A 17,373-nucleotide genomic window follows, 5' to 3' on the forward strand; every position below is an offset into this window, starting at 1 on the left:
AGTTCTCCCGCTAAGGCTTAAGGAGTAGAATAGTTCTGTTTGGAAAAGTACACTACCTTGCAGACAGGTTGTCAGGATGGCCGAGCGGTCTAAGGCGCTGCGTTCAGGTCGCAGTCTCCTCTGGAGGCGTGGGTTCGAATCCCACTTCTGACAGTGTTCTGAAGCGCGGGCTTTGTCTTTCTCTTTACTTAACTATCTCCTTTCTAGGAGGTTGCCGAGTAGAAGAGCGTAGAAAAACAGAATTTGATAGCGCAGGTTCTTTCAGGGAATCTCCAGAGCAAGGGTGTTCTTTTCTGAGCCTCACCAAACCCTTATTCAAAGAGCTTCTAAAATCCCACCACCTCCAAGAAACCCTACATCGTTCTGATGGACTGTAAGCTGAATTTTTAATTACCTCTTCGCTGCCATGCAACGCCTGGCCTTTGCCGTAAATTGCCTAAGCTCTCAAAACTCCAAACATCTGAGCTGTATCCTCAATGTTCCTATCGCTTTTACGCACTGGTGAAGCCTCATGGGGGCAGGGGTTTATCTTTCACTGCAGCCAGACGTGACTGCTCCTGTCTGCTGCCGTCTGATGGATGATGCCAGCGTGCCTGCGTGCATTACACATTTCTTCAATTTCAAGGACCGGTGAAGGCAGACTGAAGAATGGTGCCCATGAGCAATATTGTTTAGGCCAGCTGGGCAATGCTAGTTAGCTGCTTTCTTCCACCATACCAGTTTGCTCCTGGAACTGCAGCTCAGCTCCAACCAGGCCAGTGCTGCCGAGTGGTAAAACGGCACACAAGCCGAGGACAGGCCATTTTGGAGGAAAGACGGGAACGAATCTCATTACTTTAGTTGATGCGTACCTAAAAAAGCACCTGCCGAAACCCGGGATCGAACCAGGGACCTTTAGATCTTCAGTCTAACGCTCTCCCAACTGAGCTATTTCGGCCTCCTGAGTGCCCGGTGGCCAATGGCCTTCCACGGGAGGGGTACAAACTGTAGTACAGCACTGATGGACTGCCGAGTGGTAAAACGGCACACAAGCCGAGGACAGGCCATTTTGGAGGAAAGACGGGAACGAATCTCATTACTTTAGTTGATGCGTAAGTAAAAAAGCACCTGCCGAAACCCGGGATCGAACCAGGGACCTTTAGATCTTCAGTCTAACGCTCTCCCAACTGAGCTATTTCGGCCTCCTGAGTGCCCGGTGGCCAATGGCCTTCCACGGGAGGGGTACAAACTGTAGTACAGCACTTCTCCCAAAGTACTATCTGGAGCTACCAAGAGCTGAGGAGCCACAAGCATGGAGCTGGGCAGTCACACGTGTCTTCCTGACCCTTGCTTGGGTAGTACACAAGATTGTAATATACACCCAATGACGGTCATGGTTTTTCCTTTGGAGAAGTTCTCCCGCTAAGGCTTAAGGAGTAGAATAGTTCTGTTTGGAAAAGTACACTCCCTTGCAGACAGGTTGTCAGGATGGCCGAGCGGTCTAAGGCGCTGCGTTCAGGTCGCAGTCTCCTCTGGAGGCGTGGGTTCGAATCCCACTTCTGACAGTGGACTGAAGCGCGGGCTTTGTCTTTCTCTTTACTTAACTATCTCCTTTCTAGGAGGTTGCCGAGTAGAAGAGCGTAGAAAAACAGAATTTGATAGCGCAGGTTCTTTCAGGGAATCTCCAGAGCAAGGGTGTTCTTTTCTGAGCCTCACCAAACCCTTATTCAAAGAGCTTCTAAAATCCCACCACCTCCAAGAAACCCTACATCGTTCTGATGGACTGTAAGCTGAATTTTTAAATTCCTCTTCGCTGCCATGCAACGCCTGGCCTTTGCCGTAAATTGCCTAAGCTCTCAAAACTCTAAACATCTGAGCTGTATCCTCAATGTTCCTGGCGCTTTTACGCACTGGTGAAGCCTCATGGGGGCAGGGGTTTATCTTTCACTGCAGCCAGACGTGACTGCTCCTGTCTGCTGCCGTCTGATGGATGATGCCAGCGTGCCTGCGTGCATTACACATTTCTTCAATTTCAAGGACCGGTGAAGGCAGACTGAAGAATGGTGCCCATGAGCAATATTGTTTAGGCCAGCTGGGCAATGCTAGTTAGCTGCTTTCTTCCACCATACCAGTTTGCTCCTGGAACTGCAGCTCAGCTCCAACCAGGCCAGTGCTGCCGAGTGGTAAAACGGCACACAAGCCGAGGACAGGCCATTTTGGAGGAAAGACGGGAACGAATCTCATTACTTTAGTTGATGCGTACCTAAAAAAGCCCCTGCCGAAACCCGGGATCGAACCAGGGACCTTTAGATCTTCAGTCTAACGCTCTCCCAACTGAGCTATTTCGGCCTCCTGAGTGCCCGGTGGCCAATGGCCTTCCACGGGAGGGGTACAAACTGTAGTACAGCACTGATGGACTGCCGAGTGGTAAAACGGCACACAAGCCGAGGACAGGCCATTTTGGAGGAAAGACGGGAACGAATCTCATTACTTTAGTTGATGCGTAAGTAAAAAAGCACCTGCCGAAACCCGGGTTCGAACCAGGGACCTTTAGATCTTCAGTCTAACGCTCTCCCAACTGAGCTATTTCGGCCTCCTGACTGCCCGGTGGCCAATGGCCTTCCACGGGAGGGGTACAAACTGTAGTACAGCACTTCTCCCAAAGTACTATCTGGAGCTACCAAGAGCTGAGGAGCCACAAGCATGGAGCTGGGCAGTCACACGTGTCTTCCTGACCCTTGCTTGGGTAGTACACAAGATTGTAATATACACCCAATGACGGTCATGGTTTTTCCTTTGGAGAAGTTCTCCCGCTAAGGCTTAAGGAGTAGAATAGTTCTGTTTGGAAAAGTACACTACCTTGCAGACAGGTTGTCAGGATGGCCGAGCGGTCTAAGGCGCTGCGTTCAGGTCGCAGTCTCCTCTGGAGGCGTGGGTTCGATCCCACTTCTGACAGTGGACTGAAGCGCGGGCTTTGTCTTTCTCTTTACTTAACTATCTCCTTTCTAGGAGGTTGCCGAGTAGAAGAGCGTAGAAAAACAGAATTTGATAGCGCAGGTTCTTTCAGGGAATCTCCAGAGCAAGGGTGTTCTTTTCTGAGCCTCACCAAACCCTTATTCAAAGAGCTTCTAAAATCCCACCACCTCCAAGAAACCCTACATCGTTCTGATGGACTGTAAGCTGAATTTTTAAATTCCTCTTCGCTGCCATGCAACGCCTGGCCTTTGCCGTAAATTGCCTAAGCTCTCAAAACTCTAAACATCTGAGCTGTATCCTCAATGTTCCTGGCGCTTTTACGCACTGGTGAAGCCTCATGGGGGCAGGGGTTTATCTTTCACTGCAGCCAGACGTGACTGCTCCTGTCTGCTGCCGTCTGATGGATGATGCCAGCGTGCCTGCGTGCATTACACATTTCTTCAATTTCAAGGACCGGTGAAGGCAGACTGAAGAATGGTGCCCATGAGCAATATTGTTTAGGCCAGCTGGGCAATGCTAGTTAGCTGCTTTCTTCCACCATACCAGTTTGCTCCTGGAACTGCAGCTCAGCTCCAACCAGGCCAGTGCTGCCGAGTGGTAAAACGGCACACAAGCCGAGGACAGGCCATTTTGGAGGAAAGACGGGAACGAATCTCATTACTTTAGTTGATGCGTACCTAAAAAAGCCCCTGCCGAAACCCGGGATCGAACCAGGGACCTTTAGATCTTCAGTCTAACGCTCTCCCAACTGAGCTATTTCGGCCTCCTGAGTGCCCGGTGGCCAATGGCCTTCCACGGGAGGGGTACAAACTGTAGTACAGCACTGATGGACTGCCGAGTGGTAAAACGGCACACAAGCCGAGGACAGGCCATTTTGGAGGAAAGACGGGAACGAATCTCATTACTTTAGTTGATGCGTAAGTAAAAAAGCACCTGCCGAAACCCGGGTTCGAACCAGGGACCTTTAGATCTTCAGTCTAACGCTCTCCCAACTGAGCTATTTCGGCCTCCTGACTGCCCGGTGGCCAATGGCCTTCCACGGGAGGGGTACAAACTGTAGTACAGCACTTCTCCCAAAGTACTATCTGGAGCTACCAAGAGCTGAGGAGCCACAAGCATGGAGCTGGGCAGTCACACGTGTCTTCCTGACCCTTGCTTGGGTAGTACACAAGATTGTAATATACACCCAATGACGGTCATGGTTTTTCCTTTGGAGAAGTTCTCCCGCTAAGGCTTAAGGAGTAGAATAGTTCTGTTTGGAAAAGTACACTACCTTGCAGACAGGTTGTCAGGATGGCCGAGCGGTCTAAGGCGCTGCGTTCAGGTCGCAGTCTCCTCTGGAGGCGTGGGTTCGAATCCCGCTTCTGACAGTGGACTGAAGCGCGGGCTTTGTCTTTCTCTTTACTTAACTATCTCCTTTCTAGGAGGTTGCCGAGTAGAAGAGCGTAGAAAAACAGAATTTGATAGCGCAGGTTCTTTCAGGGAATCTCCAGAGCAAGGGTCTTCTTTTCTGAGCCTCACCAAACCCTTATTCAAAGAGCTTCTAAAATCCCACCACCTCCAAGAAACCCTACATCGTTCTGATGGACTATAAGCTGAATTTTTAAATTCCTCTTCGCTGCCATGCAACGCCTGGCCTTTGCCGTAAATTGCCTAAGCTCTCAAAACTCTAAACATCTGAGCTGTATCCTCAATGTTCCTGGCGCTTTTACGCACTGGTGAAGCCTCATGGGGGCAGGGGTTTATCTTTCACTGCAGCCAGACGTGACTGCTCCTGTCTGCTGCCGTCTGATGGATGATGCCAGCGTGCCTGCGTGCATTACACATTTCTTCAATTTCAAGGACCGGTGAAGGCAGACTGAAGAATGGTGCCCATGAGCAATATTGTTTAGGCCAGCTGGGCAATGCTAGTTAGCTGCTTTCTTCCACCATACCAGTTTGCTCCTGGAACTGCAGCTCAGCTCCAACCAGGCCAGTGCTGCCGAGTGGTAAAACGGCACACAAGCCGAGGACAGGCCATTTTGGAGGAAAGATGGGAACGAATCTCATTACTTTAGTTGATGCGTACCTAAAAAAGCACCTGCCGAAACCCAGAATCGAACCAGGGACCTTTAGATCTTCAGTCTAACGCTCTCCCAACTGAGCTATTTCGGCCTCCTGAGTGCCCGGTGGCCAATGGCCTTCCACGGGAGGGGTACAAACTGTAGTACAGCACTTCTCCCAAAGTACTATCTGGAGCTACCAAGAGCTGAGGAGCCACAAGCATGGAGCTGGGCAGTCACACGTGTCTTCCTGACCCTTGCTTGGGTAGTACACAAGATTGTAATATACACCCAATGACGGTCATGGTTTTTCCTTTGGAGAAGTTCTCCCGCTAAGGCTTAAGGAGTAGAATAGTTCTGTTTGGAAAAGTACACTAGCTTGCAGACAGGTTGTCAGGATGGCCGAGCGGTCTAAGGCGCTGCGTTCAGGTCACAGTCTCCTCTGGAGGCGTGGGTTCGAATCCCACTTCTGACAGTGGACTGAAGCGCGGGCTTTGTCTTTCTCTTTACTTAACTATCTCCTTTCTAGGAGGTTGCCGAGTAGAAGAGCGTAGAAAAACAGAATTTGATAGCGCAGGTTCTTTCAGGGAATCTCCAGAGCAAGGGTCTTCTTTTCTGAGCCTCACCAAACCCTTATTCAAAGAGCTTCTAAAATCCCACCACCTCCAAGAAACCCTACATCGTTCTGATGGACTGTAAGCTGAATTTTTAAATTCCTCTTCGCTGCCATGCAACGCCTGGCCTTTGCCGTAAATTGCCTAAGCTCTCAAAACTCCAAACATCTGAGCTGTATCCTCAATGTTCCTGGCGCTTTTACGCACTGGTGAAGCCTCATGGGGGCAGGGGTTTATCTTTCACTGCAGCCAGACGTGACTGCTCCTGTCTGCTGCCGTCTGATGGATGATGCCAGCGTGCCTGCGTGCATTACACATTTCTTCAATTTCAAGGACCGGTGAAGGCAGACTGAAGAATGGTGCCCATGAGCAATATTGTTTAGGCCAGCTGGGCAATGCTAGTTAGCTGCTTTCTTCCACCATACCAGTTTGCTCCTGGAACTGCAGCTCAGCTCCAACCAGGCCAGTGCTGCCGAGTGGTAAAACGGCACACAAGCCGAGGACAGGCCATTTTGGAGGAAAGACGGGAACGAATCTCATTACTTTAGTTGATGCGTAAGTAAAAAAGCACCTGCCGAAACCCGGGATCGAACCAGGGACCTTTAGATCTTCAGTCTAACGCTCTCCCAACTGAGCTATTTCGGCCTCCTGAGTGCCCGGTGGCCAATGGCCTTCCACGGGAGGGGTACAAACTGTAGTACAGCACTTCTCCCAAAGTACTATCTGGAGCTACCAAGAGCTGAGGAGCCACAAGCATGGAGCTGGGCAGTCACACGTGTCTTCCTGACCCTTGCTTGGGTAGTACACAAGATTGTAATATACACCCAATGACGGTCATGGTTTTTCCTTTGGAGAAGTTCTCCCGCTAAGGCTTAAGGAGTAGAATAGTTCTGTTTGGAAAAGTACACTACCTTGCAGACAGGTTGTCTGGATGGCCGAGCGGTCTAAGGCGCTGCGTTCAGGTCGCAGTCTCCTCTGGAGGCGTGGGTTCGAATCCCGCTTCTGACAGTGGACTGAAGCGCGGGCTTTGTCTTTCTCTTTACTTAACTATCTCCTTTCTAGGAGGTTGCCGAGTAGAAGAGCGTAGAAAAACAGAATTTGATAGCGCAGGTTCTTTCAGGGAATCTCCAGAGCAAGGGTCTTCTTTTCTGAGCCTCACCAAACCCTTATTCAAAGAGCTTCTAAAATCCCACCACCTCCAAGAAACCCTACATCGTTCTGATGGACTATAAGCTGAATTTTTAAATTCCTCTTCGCTGCCATGCAACGCCTGGCCTTTGCCGTAAATTGCCTAAGCTCTCAAAACTCTAAACATCTGAGCTGTATCCTCAATGTTCCTGGCGCTTTTACGCACTGGTGAAGCCTCATGGGGGCAGGGGTTTATCTTTCACTGCAGCCAGACGTGACTGCTCCTGTCTGCTGCCGTCTGATGGATGATGCCAGCGTGCCTGCGTGCATTACACATTTCTTCAATTTCAAGGACCGGTGAAGGCAGACTGAAGAATGGTGCCCATGAGCAATATTGTTTAGGCCAGCTGGGCAATGCTAGTTAGCTGCTTTCTTCCACCATACCAGTTTGCTCCTGGAACTGCAGCTCAGCTCCAACCAGGCCAGTGCTGCCGAGTGGTAAAACGGCACACAAGCCGAGGACAGGCCATTTTGGAGGAAAGATGGGAACGAATCTCATTACTTTAGTTGATGCGTACCTAAAAAAGCACCTGCCGAAACCCGGAATCGAACCAGGGACCTTTAGATTTTCAGTCTAACGCTCTCCCAACTGAGCTATTTCGGCCTCCTGAGTGCCCGGTGGCCAATGGCCTTCCACGGGAGGGGTACAAACTGTAGTACAGCACTTCTCCCAAAGTACTATCTGGAGCTACCAAGAGCTGAGGAGCCACAAGCATGGAGCTGGGCAGTCACACGTGTCTTCCTGACCCTTGCTTGGGTAGTACACAAGATTGTAATATACACCCAATGACGGTCATGGTTTTTCCTTTGGAGAAGTTCTCCCGCTAAGGCTTAAGGAGTAGAATAGTTCTGTTTGGAAAAGTACACTAGCTTGCAGACAGGTTGTCAGGATGGCCGAGCGGTCTAAGGCGCTGCGTTCAGGTCACAGTCTCCTCTGGAGGCGTGGGTTCGAATCCCACTTCTGACAGTGGACTGAAGCGCGGGCTTTGTCTTTCTCTTTACTTAACTATCTCCTTTCTAGGAGGTTGCCGAGTAGAAGAGCGTAGAAAAACAGAATTTGATAGCGCAGGTTCTTTCAGGGAATCTCCAGAGCAAGGGTGTTCTTTTCTGAGCCTCACCAAACCCTTATTCAAAGAGCTTCTAAAATCCCACCACCTCCAAGAAACCCTACATCGTTCTGATGGACTGTAAGCTGAATTTTTAAATTCCTCTTCGCTGCCATGCAACGCCTGGCCTTTGCCGTAAATTGCCTAAGCTCTCAAAACTCTAAACATCTGAGCTGTATCCTCAATGTTCCTGGCGCTTTTACGCACTGGTGAAGCCTCATGGGGGCAGGGGTTTATCTTTCACTGCAGCCAGACGTGACTGCTCCTGTCTGCTGCCGTCTGATGGATGATGCCAGCGTGCCTGCGTGCATTACACATTTCTTCAATTTCAAGGACCGGTGAAGGCAGACTGAAGAATGGTGCCCATGAGCAATATTGTTTAGGCCAGCTGGGCAATGCTAGTTAGCTGCTTTCTTCCACCATACCAGTTTGCTCCTGGAACTGCAGCTCAGCTCCAACCAGGCCAGTGCTGCCGAGTGGTAAAACGGCACACAAGCCGAGGACAGGCCATTTTGGAGGAAAGACGGGAACGAATCTCATTACTTTAGTTGATGCGTACCTAAAAAAGCCCCTGCCGAAACCCGGGATCGAACCAGGGACCTTTAGATCTTCAGTCTAACGCTCTCCCAACTGAGCTATTTCGGCCTCCTGAGTGCCCGGTGGCCAATGGCCTTCCACGGGAGGGGTACAAACTGTAGTACAGCACTGATGGACTGCCGAGTGGTAAAACGGCACACAAGCCGAGGACAGGCCATTTTGGAGGAAAGACGGGAACGAATCTCATTACTTTAGTTGATGCGTAAGTAAAAAAGCACCTGCCGAAACCCGGGATCGAACCAGGGACCTTTAGATCTTCAGTCTAACGCTCTCCCAACTGAGCTATTTCGGCCTCCTGAGTGCCCGGTGGCCAATGGCCTTCCACGGGAGGGGTACAAACTGTAGTACAGCACTTCTCCCAAAGTACTATCTGGAGCTACCAAGAGCTGAGGAGCCACAAGCATGGAGCTGGGCAGTCACACGTGTCTTCCTGACCCTTGCTTGGGTAGTACACAAGATTGTAATATACACCCAATGACGGTCATGGTTTTTCCTTTGGAGAAGTTCTCCCGCTAAGGCTTAAGGAGTAGAATAGTTCTGTTTGGAAAAGTACACGACCTTGCAGACAGGTTGTCAGGATGGCCGAGCGGTCTAAGGCGCTGCGTTCAGGTCGCAGTCTCCTCTGGAGGCGTGGGTTCGAATCCCGCTTCTAACAGTGGACTGAGGCGCGGGCTTTGTCTTTCTCTTTACTTAACTATCTCCTTTCTAGGAGGTTGCCGAGTAGAAGAGCGTAGAAAAACAGAATTTGATAGCGCAGGTTCTTTCAGGGAATCTCCAGAGCAAGGGTCTTCTTTTCTGAGCCTCACCAAACCCTTATTCAAAGAGCTTCTAAAATCCCACCACCTCCAAGAAACCCTACATCGTTCTGATGGACTGTAAGCTGAATGTTTAAATTCCTCTTCGCTGCCATGCAACGCCTGGCCTTTGCCGTAAATTGCCTAAGCTCTCAAAACTCCAAACATCTGAGCTGTATCCTCAATGTTCCTGGCGCTTTTACGCACTGGTGAAGCCTCATGGGGGCAGGGGTTTATCTTTCACTGCAGCCAGACGTGACTGCTCCTGTCTGCTGCCGTCTGATGGATGATGCCAGCGTGCCTGCGTGCATTACACATTTCTTCAATTTCAAGGACCGGTGAAGGCAGACTGAAGAATGGTGCCCATGAGCAATATTGTTTAGGCCAGCTGGGCAATGCTAGTTAGCTGCTTTCTTCCACCATACCAGTTTGCTCCTGGAACTGCAGCTCAGCTCCAACCAGGCCAGTGCTGCCGAGTGGTAAAACGGCACACAAGCCGAGGACAGGCCATTTTGGAGGAAAGACGGGAACGAATCTCATTACTTTAGTTGATGCGTAAGTAAAAAAGCACCTGCCGAAACCCGGGATCGAACCAGGGACCTTTAGATCTTCAGTCTAACGCTCTCCCAACTGAGCTATTTCGGCCTCCTGAGTGCCCGGTGGCCAATGGCCTTCCACGGGAGGGGTACAAACTGTAGTACAGCACTTCTCCCAAAGTACTATCTGGAGCTACCAAGAGCTGAGGAGCCACAAGCATGGAGCTGGGCAGTCACACGTGTCTTCCTGACCCTTGCTTGGGTAGTACACAAGATTGTAATATACACCCAATGACGGTCATGGTTTTTCCTTTGGAGAAGTTCTCCCGCTAAGGCTTAAGGAGTAGAATAGTTCTGTTTGGAAAAGTACACTAGCTTGCAGACAGGTTATCAGGATGGCCGAGCGGTCTAAGGCGCTGCGTTCAGGTCGCAGTCTCCTCTGGAGGCGTGGGTTCGAATCCCACGTCTGACAGTGGACTGAAGCGCGGGCTTTGTCTTTCTCTTTACTTAACTATCTCCTTTCTAGGAGGTTGCCGAGTAGAAGAGCGTAGAAAAACAGAATTTGATAGCGCAGGTTCTTTCAGGGAATCTCCAGAGCAAGGGTGTTCTTTTCTGAGCCTCACCAAACCCTTATTCAAAGAGCTTCTAAAATCCCACCACCTCCAAGAAACCCTATATCGTTCTGATGGACTGTAAGCTGAATTTTTAAATTCCTCTTCGCTGCCATGCAACGCCTGGCCTTTGCCGTAAATTGCCTAAGCTCTCAAAACTCCAAACATCTGAGCTGTATCCTCAATGTTCCTGGCGCTTTTACGCACTGGTGAAGCCTCATGGGGGCAGGGGTTTATCTTTCACTGCAGCCAGACGTGACTGCTCCTGTCTGCTGCCGTCTGATGGATGATGCCAGCGTGCCTGCGTGCATTACACATTTCTTTAATTTCAAGGACCGGTGAAGGCAGACTGAAGAATGGTGCCCATGAGCAATATTGTTTAGGCCAGCTGGGCAATGCTAGTTAGCTGCTTTCTTCCACCATACCAGTTTGCTCCTGGAACTGCAGCTCAGCTCCAACCAGGCCAGTGCTGCCGAGTGGTAAAACGGCACACAAGCCGAGGACAGGCCATTTTGGAGGAAAGACGGGAACGAATCTCATTACTTTAGTTGATGCGTACCTAAAAAAAGCACCTGCCGAAACCCGGGATCGAACCAGGGACCTTTAGATCTTCAGTCTAACGCTCTCCCAACTGAGCTATTTCGGCCTCCTGAGTGCCCGGTGGCCAATGGCCTTCCACGGGAGGGGTACAAACTGTAGTACAGCACTTCTCCCAAAGTACTATCTGGAGCTGCCAAGAGCTGAGGAGCCACAAGCATGGAGCTGGGCAGTCACACGTGTCTTCCTGACCCTTGCTTGGGTAGTACACAAGATTGTAATATACACCCAATGACGGTCATGGTTTTTCCTTTGGAGAAGTTCTCCCGCTAAGGCTTAAGGAGTAGAATAGTTCTGTTTGGAAAAGTACACTATCTTGCCGACAGGTTGTCAGGATGGCCGAGCGGTCTAAGGCGCTGCGTTCAGGTCGCAGTCTCCTCTGGAGGCGTGGGTTCGAATCCCACTTCTGACAGTGTTCTGAAGCGCGGGCTTTGTCTTTCTCTTTACTTAACTATCTCCTTTCTAGGAGGTTGCCGAGTAGAAGAGCGTAGAAAAACATAATTTGATAGCGCAGGTTCTTTCAGGGAATCTCCAGAGCAAGGGTGTTCTTTTCTGAGCCTCACCAAACCCTTATTCAAAGAGCTTCTAAAATCCCACCACCTCCAAGAAACCCTACATCGTTCTGATGGACTGTAAGCTGAATTTTTAAATTCCTCTTCGCTGCCATGCAACGCCTGGCCTTTGCCGTAAATTGCCTAAGCTCTCAAAACTCCAAACATCTGAGCTGTATCCTCAATGTTCCTATCGCTTTTACGCACTGGTGAAGCCTCATGGGGGCAGGGGTTTATCTTTCACTGCAGCCAGACGTGACTGCTCCGGTCTGCTGCCGTCTGATGGATGATGCCAGCGTGCCTGCGTGCATTACACATTTCTTCAATTTCAAGGACCGGTGAAGGCAGACTGAAGAATGGTGCCCATGAGCAATATTGTTTAGGCCAGCTGGGCAATGCTAGTCAGCTGCTTTCTTCCACCATACCAGTTTGCTCCTGGAACTGCAGCTCAGCTCCAACCAGGCCAGTGCTGCCGAGTGGTAAAACGGCACACAAGCCGAGGACAGGCCATTTTGAAGGAAAGATGGGAACGAATCTCATTACTTTAGTTGATGCGTACCTAAAAAAGCACCTGCCGAAACCGAACCAGGGACCTTTAGATCTTCAGTCTAACGCTCTCCCAACTGAGCTATTTCGGCCTCCTGAGTGCCCGGTGGCCAATGGCCTTCCACGGGAGGGGTACAAACTGTAGTACAGCACTTCTCCCAAAGTACTATCTGGAGCTACCAAGAGCTGAGGAGCCACAAGCATGGAGCTGGGCAGTCACACGTGTCTTCCTGACCCTTGCTTGGGTAGTACACAAGATTGTAATATACACCCAATGACGGTCATGGTTTTTCCTTTGGAGAAGTTCTCCCGCTAAGGCTTAAGGAGTAGAATAGTTCTGTTTGGAAAAGTACACTAGCTTGCAGACAGGTTGTCAGGATGGCCGAGCGGTCTAAGGCGCTGCGTTCAGGTCGCAGTCTCCTCTGGAGGCGTGGGTTCGATCCCACTTCTGACAGTGGACTGAAGCGCGGGCTTTGTCTTTCTCTTTACTTAACTATCTCCTTTCTAGGAGGTTGCCGAGTAGAAGAGCGTAGAAAAACAGAATTTGATAGCGCAGGTTCTTTCAGGGAATCTCCAGAGCAAGGGTGTTCTTTTCTGAGCCTCACCAAACCCTTATTCAAAGAGCTTCTAAAATCCCACCACCTCCAAGAAACCCTACATCGTTCTGATGGACTGTAAGCTGAATTTTTAAATTCCTCTTCGCTGCCATGCAACGCCTGGCCTTTGCCGTAAATTGCCTAAGCTCTCAAAACTCCAAACATCTGAGCTGTATCCTCAATGTTCCTATCGCTTTTACGCACTGGTGAAGCCTCATGGGGGCAGGGGTTTATCTTTCACTGCAGCCAGACGTGACTGCTCCGGTCTGCTGCCGTCTGATGGATGATGCCAGCGTGCCTGCGTGCATTACACATTTCTTCAATTTCAAGGACCGGTGAAGGCAGACTGAAGAATGGTGCCCATGAGCAATATTGTTTAGGCCAGCTGGGCAATGCTAGTCAGCTGCTTTCTTCCACCATACCAGTTTGCTCCTGGAACTGCAGCTCAGCTCCAACCAGGCCAGTGCTGCCGAGTGGTAAAACGGCACACAAGCCGAGGACAGGCCATTTTGAAGGAAAGATGGGAACGAATCTCATTACTTTAGTTGATGCGTACCTAAAAAAGCACCTGCCGAAACCGAACCAGGGACCTTTAGATCTTCAGTCTAACGCTCTCCCAACTGAGCTATTTCGGCCTCCTGAGTGCCCGGTGGCCAATGGCCTTCCACGGGAGGGGTACAAACTGTAGTACAGCACTTCTCCCAAAGTACTATCTGGAGCTACCAAGAGCTGAGGAGCCACAAGCATGGAGCTGGGCAGTCACACGTGTCTTCCTGACCCTTGCTTGGGTAGTACACAAGATTGTAATATACACCCAATGACGGTCATGGTTTTTCCTTTGGAGAAGTTCTCCCGCTAAGGCTTAAGGAGTAGAATAGTTCTGTTTGGAAAAGTACACTAGCTTGCAGACAGGTTGTCAGGATGGCCGAGCGGTCTAAGGCGCTGCGTTCAGGTCGCAGTCTCCTCTGGAGGCGTGGGTTCGATCCCACTTCTGACAGTGGACTGAAGCGCGGGCTTTGTCTTTCTCTTTACTTAACTATCTCCTTTCTAGGAGGTTGCCGAGTAGAAGAGCGTAGAAAAACAGAATTTGATAGCGCAGGTTCTTTCAGGGAATCTCCAGAGCAAGGGTGTTCTTTTCTGAGCCTCACCAAACCCTTATTCAAAGAGCTTCTAAAATCCCACCACCTCCAAGAAACCCTACATCGTTCTGATGGACTGTAAGCTGAATTTTTAAATTCCTCTTCGCTGCCATGCAACGCCTGGCCTTTGCCGTAAATTGCCTAAGCTCTCAAAACTCTAAACATCTGAGCTGTATCCTCAATGTTCCTGGCGCTTTTACGCACTGGTGAAGCCTCATGGGGGCAGGGGTTTATCTTTCACTGCAGCCAGACGTGACTGCTCCTGTCTGCTGCCGTCTGATGGATGATGCCAGCGTGCCTGCGTGCATTACACATTTCTTCAATTTCAAGGACCGGTGAAGGCAGACTGAAGAATGGTGCCCATGAGCAATATTGTTTAGGCCAGCTGGGCAATGCTAGTTAGCTGCTTTCTTCCACCATACCAGTTTGCTCCTGGAACTGCAGCTCAGCTCCAACCAGGCCAGTGCTGCCGAGTGGTAAAACGGCACACAAGCCGAGGACAGGCCATTTTGGAGGAAAGACGGGAACGAATCTCATTACTTTAGTTGATGCGTAAGTAAAAAAGCACCTGCCGAAACCCGGGATCGAACCAGGGACCTTTAGATCTTCAGTCTAACGCTCTCCCAACTGAGCTATTTCGGCCTCCTGAGTGCCCGGTGGCCAATGGCCTTCCACGGGAGGGGTACAAACTGTAGTACAGCACTTCTCCCAAAGTACTATCTGGAGCTACCAAGAGCTGAGGAGCCACAAGCATGGAGCTGGGCAGTCACACGTGTCTTCCTGACCCTTGCTTGGGTAGTACACAAGATTGTAATATACACCCAATGACGGTCATGGTTTTTCCTTTGGAGAAGTTCTCCCGCTAAGGCTTAAGGAGTAGAATAGTTCTGTTTGGAAAAGTACACTACCTTGCAGACAGGTTGTCAGGATGGCCGAGCGGTCTAAGGCGCTGCGTTCAGGTCGCAGTCTCCTCTGGAGGCGTGGGTTCGAATCCCGCTTCTGACAGTGGACTGAAGCGCGGGCTTTGTCTTTCTCTTTACTTAACTATCTCCTTTCTAGGAGGTTGCCGAGTAGAAGAGCGTAGAAAAACAGAATTTGATAGCGCAGGTTCTTTCAGGGAATCTCCAGAGCAAGGGTCTTCTTTTCTGAGCCTCACCAAACCCTTATTCAAAGAGCTTCTAAAATCCCACCACCTCCAAGAAACCCTACATCGTTCTGATGGACTGTAAGCTGAATTTTTAAATTCCTCTTCGCTGCCATGCAACGCCTGGCCTTTGCCGTAAATTGCCTAAGCTCTCAAAACTCCAAACATCTGAGCTGTATCCTCAATGTTCCTGGCGCTTTTACGCACTGGTGAAGCCTCATGGGGGCAGGGGTTTATCTTTCACTGCAGCCAGACGTGACTGCTCCTGTCTGCTGCCGTCTGATGGATGATGCCAGCGTGCCTGCGTGCATTACACATTTCTTCAATTTCAAGGACCGGTGAAGGCAGACTGAAGAATGGTGCCCATGAGCAATATTGTTTAGGCCAGCTGGGCAATGCTAGTTAGCTGCTTTCTTCCACCATACCAGTTTGCTCCTGGAACTGCAGCTCAGCTCCAACCAGGCCAGTGCTGCCGAGTGGTAAAACGGCACACAAGCCGAGGACAGGCCATTTTGGAGGAAAGACGGGAACGAATCTCATTACTTTAGTTGATGCGTACCTAAAAAAGCACCTGCCGAAACCCGGGATCGAACCAGGGACCTTTAGATCTTCAGTCTAACGCTCTCCCAACTGAGCTATTTCGGCCTCCTGAGTGCCCGGTGGCCAATGGCCTTCCACGGGAGGGGTACAAACTGTAGTACAGCACTTCTCCCAAAGTACTATCTGGAGCTACCAAGAGCTGAGGAGCCACAAGCATGGAGCTGGGCAGTCACACGTGTCTTCCTGACCCTTGCTTGGGTAGTACACAAGATTGTAATATACACCCAATGACGGTCATGGTTTTTCCTTTGGAGAAGTTCTCCCGCTAAGGCTTAAGGAGTAGAATAGTTCTGTTTGGAAAAGTACACTACCTTGCCTATAGGTTGTCAGGATGGCCGAGCTGTCTAAGGCGCTGCGTTCAGGTCGCAGTCTCCTCTGGAGGCGTGGGTTTGAATCCCACGTCTGACAGTGGACTGAAGTGCGGGCTTTGTCTTTCTCTTTACTTAACTATCTCCTTTCTAGGAGGTTGTCGAGTAGAAGAGCGTAGAAAAACAGAATTTGATAGCGCAGGTTCTTTCAGGGAATCTCCAGAGCAAGGGTGTTCTTTTCTGAGCCTCACCAAACCCTTATTCAAAGAGCTTCTAAAATCCCACCACCTCCAAGAAACCCTATATCGTTCTGATGGACTGTAAGCTGAATTTTTAAATTCCTCTTCGCTGCCATGCAACGCCTGGCCTTTGCCGTAAATTGCCTAAGCTCTCAAAACTCCAAACATCTGAGCTGTATCCTCAATGTTCCTGGCGCTTTTACGCACTGGTGAAGCCTCATGGGGGCAGGGGTTTATCTTTCACTGCAGCCAGACGTGACTGCTCCTGTCTGCTGCCGTCTGATGGATGATGCCAGCGTGCCTGCGTGCATTACACATTTCTTTAATTTCAAGGACCGGTGAAGGCAGACTGAAGAATGGTGCCCATGAGCAATATTGTTTAGGCCAGCTGGGCAATGCTAGTTAGCTGCTTTCTTCCACCATACCAGTTTGCTCCTGGAACTGCAGCTCAGCTCCAACCAGGCCAGTGCTGCCGAGTGGTAAAACGGCACACAAGCCGAGGACAGGCCATTTTGGAGGAAAGACGGGAACGAATCTCATTACTTTAGTTGATGCGTACCTAAAAAAAGCACCTGCCGAAACCCGGGATCGAACCAGGGACCTTTAGATCTTCAGTCTAACGCTCTCCCAACTGAGCTATTTCGGCCTCCTGAGTGCCCGGTGGCCAATGGCCTTCCACGGGAGGGGTACAAACTGTAGTACAGCACTTCTCCCAAAGTACTATCTGGAGCTACCAAGAGCTGAGGAGCCACAAGCATGGAGCTGGGCAGTCACACGTGTCTTCCTGACCCTTGCTTGGGTAGTACACAAGATTGTAATATACACCCAATGACGGTCATGGTTTTTCCTTTGGAGAAGTTCTCCCGCTAAGGCTTAAGGAGTAGAATAGTTCTGTTTGGAAAAGTACACTACCTTGCCTATAGGTTGTCAGGATGGCCGAGCTGTCTAAGGCGCTGCGTTCAGGTCGCAGTCTCCTCTGGAGGCGTGGGTTCGAATCCCACGTCTGACAGTGGACTGAAGCGCGGGCTTTGTCTTTCTCTTTACTTAACTATCTCCTTTCTAGGAGGTTGCCGAGTAGAAGAGCGTAGAAAAACAGAATTTGATAGCGCAGGTTCTTTCAGGGAATCTCCAGAGCAAGGGTGTTCTTTTCTGAGCCTCACCAAACCCTTATTCAAAGAGCTTCTAAAATCCCACCACCTCCAAGAAACCC

The 17,373-nt window shown here is 50.2% G+C and overlaps 18 non-coding genes across 18 annotated transcripts; 3 read left to right on the forward strand and 15 right to left on the reverse strand.

Moving 5' to 3' along the window:
* Nucleotides 1–70: 70 nt before the first annotated feature.
* TRNAL-CAG (transfer RNA leucine (anticodon CAG)) lies at nt 71–153 on the forward strand. The gene has a single exon. It is a non-coding gene; the product is annotated as a tRNA-Leu (tRNA).
* A 711-nt stretch (nt 154–864) lies between these two features.
* TRNAF-GAA (transfer RNA phenylalanine (anticodon GAA)) lies at nt 865–937 on the reverse strand. The gene has a single exon. It is a non-coding gene; the product is annotated as a tRNA-Phe (tRNA).
* A 171-nt stretch (nt 938–1,108) lies between these two features.
* Nucleotides 1,109–1,181, reverse strand: TRNAF-GAA (transfer RNA phenylalanine (anticodon GAA)). The gene has a single exon. It is a non-coding gene; the product is annotated as a tRNA-Phe (tRNA).
* A 280-nt stretch (nt 1,182–1,461) lies between these two features.
* Nucleotides 1,462–1,544, forward strand: TRNAL-CAG (transfer RNA leucine (anticodon CAG)). The gene has a single exon. It is a non-coding gene; the product is annotated as a tRNA-Leu (tRNA).
* Nucleotides 1,545–2,255: 711 nt separating this feature from the next.
* Nucleotides 2,256–2,328, reverse strand: TRNAF-GAA (transfer RNA phenylalanine (anticodon GAA)). The gene has a single exon. It is a non-coding gene; the product is annotated as a tRNA-Phe (tRNA).
* A 171-nt stretch (nt 2,329–2,499) lies between these two features.
* Nucleotides 2,500–2,572, reverse strand: TRNAF-GAA (transfer RNA phenylalanine (anticodon GAA)). Its single transcript has one exon. It is a non-coding gene; the product is annotated as a tRNA-Phe (tRNA).
* A 1,073-nt stretch (nt 2,573–3,645) lies between these two features.
* Nucleotides 3,646–3,718, reverse strand: TRNAF-GAA (transfer RNA phenylalanine (anticodon GAA)). Its single transcript has one exon. It is a non-coding gene; the product is annotated as a tRNA-Phe (tRNA).
* A 171-nt stretch (nt 3,719–3,889) lies between these two features.
* Nucleotides 3,890–3,962, reverse strand: TRNAF-GAA (transfer RNA phenylalanine (anticodon GAA)). The gene has a single exon. It is a non-coding gene; the product is annotated as a tRNA-Phe (tRNA).
* Nucleotides 3,963–6,183: 2,221 nt separating this feature from the next.
* Nucleotides 6,184–6,256, reverse strand: TRNAF-GAA (transfer RNA phenylalanine (anticodon GAA)). The gene has a single exon. It is a non-coding gene; the product is annotated as a tRNA-Phe (tRNA).
* A 1,074-nt stretch (nt 6,257–7,330) lies between these two features.
* Nucleotides 7,331–7,403, reverse strand: TRNAF-GAA (transfer RNA phenylalanine (anticodon GAA)). Its single transcript has one exon. It is a non-coding gene; the product is annotated as a tRNA-Phe (tRNA).
* A 1,074-nt stretch (nt 7,404–8,477) lies between these two features.
* TRNAF-GAA (transfer RNA phenylalanine (anticodon GAA)) lies at nt 8,478–8,550 on the reverse strand. The gene has a single exon. It is a non-coding gene; the product is annotated as a tRNA-Phe (tRNA).
* Nucleotides 8,551–8,721: 171 nt separating this feature from the next.
* TRNAF-GAA (transfer RNA phenylalanine (anticodon GAA)) lies at nt 8,722–8,794 on the reverse strand. The gene has a single exon. It is a non-coding gene; the product is annotated as a tRNA-Phe (tRNA).
* A 1,074-nt stretch (nt 8,795–9,868) lies between these two features.
* Nucleotides 9,869–9,941, reverse strand: TRNAF-GAA (transfer RNA phenylalanine (anticodon GAA)). The gene has a single exon. It is a non-coding gene; the product is annotated as a tRNA-Phe (tRNA).
* Nucleotides 9,942–11,016: 1,075 nt separating this feature from the next.
* On the reverse strand, nt 11,017–11,089 carry TRNAF-GAA (transfer RNA phenylalanine (anticodon GAA)). Its single transcript has one exon. It is a non-coding gene; the product is annotated as a tRNA-Phe (tRNA).
* Nucleotides 11,090–11,369: 280 nt separating this feature from the next.
* TRNAL-CAG (transfer RNA leucine (anticodon CAG)) lies at nt 11,370–11,452 on the forward strand. The gene has a single exon. It is a non-coding gene; the product is annotated as a tRNA-Leu (tRNA).
* Nucleotides 11,453–14,441: 2,989 nt separating this feature from the next.
* TRNAF-GAA (transfer RNA phenylalanine (anticodon GAA)) lies at nt 14,442–14,514 on the reverse strand. Its single transcript has one exon. It is a non-coding gene; the product is annotated as a tRNA-Phe (tRNA).
* A 1,074-nt stretch (nt 14,515–15,588) lies between these two features.
* TRNAF-GAA (transfer RNA phenylalanine (anticodon GAA)) lies at nt 15,589–15,661 on the reverse strand. Its single transcript has one exon. It is a non-coding gene; the product is annotated as a tRNA-Phe (tRNA).
* A 1,075-nt stretch (nt 15,662–16,736) lies between these two features.
* Nucleotides 16,737–16,809, reverse strand: TRNAF-GAA (transfer RNA phenylalanine (anticodon GAA)). The gene has a single exon. It is a non-coding gene; the product is annotated as a tRNA-Phe (tRNA).
* Between the last annotated feature and the right edge of the window lie 564 nt (nt 16,810–17,373).

Source organism: Dendropsophus ebraccatus, chromosome 4 (genome assembly GCF_027789765.1).
Source record: "Dendropsophus ebraccatus isolate aDenEbr1 chromosome 4, aDenEbr1.pat, whole genome shotgun sequence".
Lineage (NCBI taxonomy): Eukaryota > Metazoa > Chordata > Amphibia > Anura > Hylidae > Dendropsophus > Dendropsophus ebraccatus.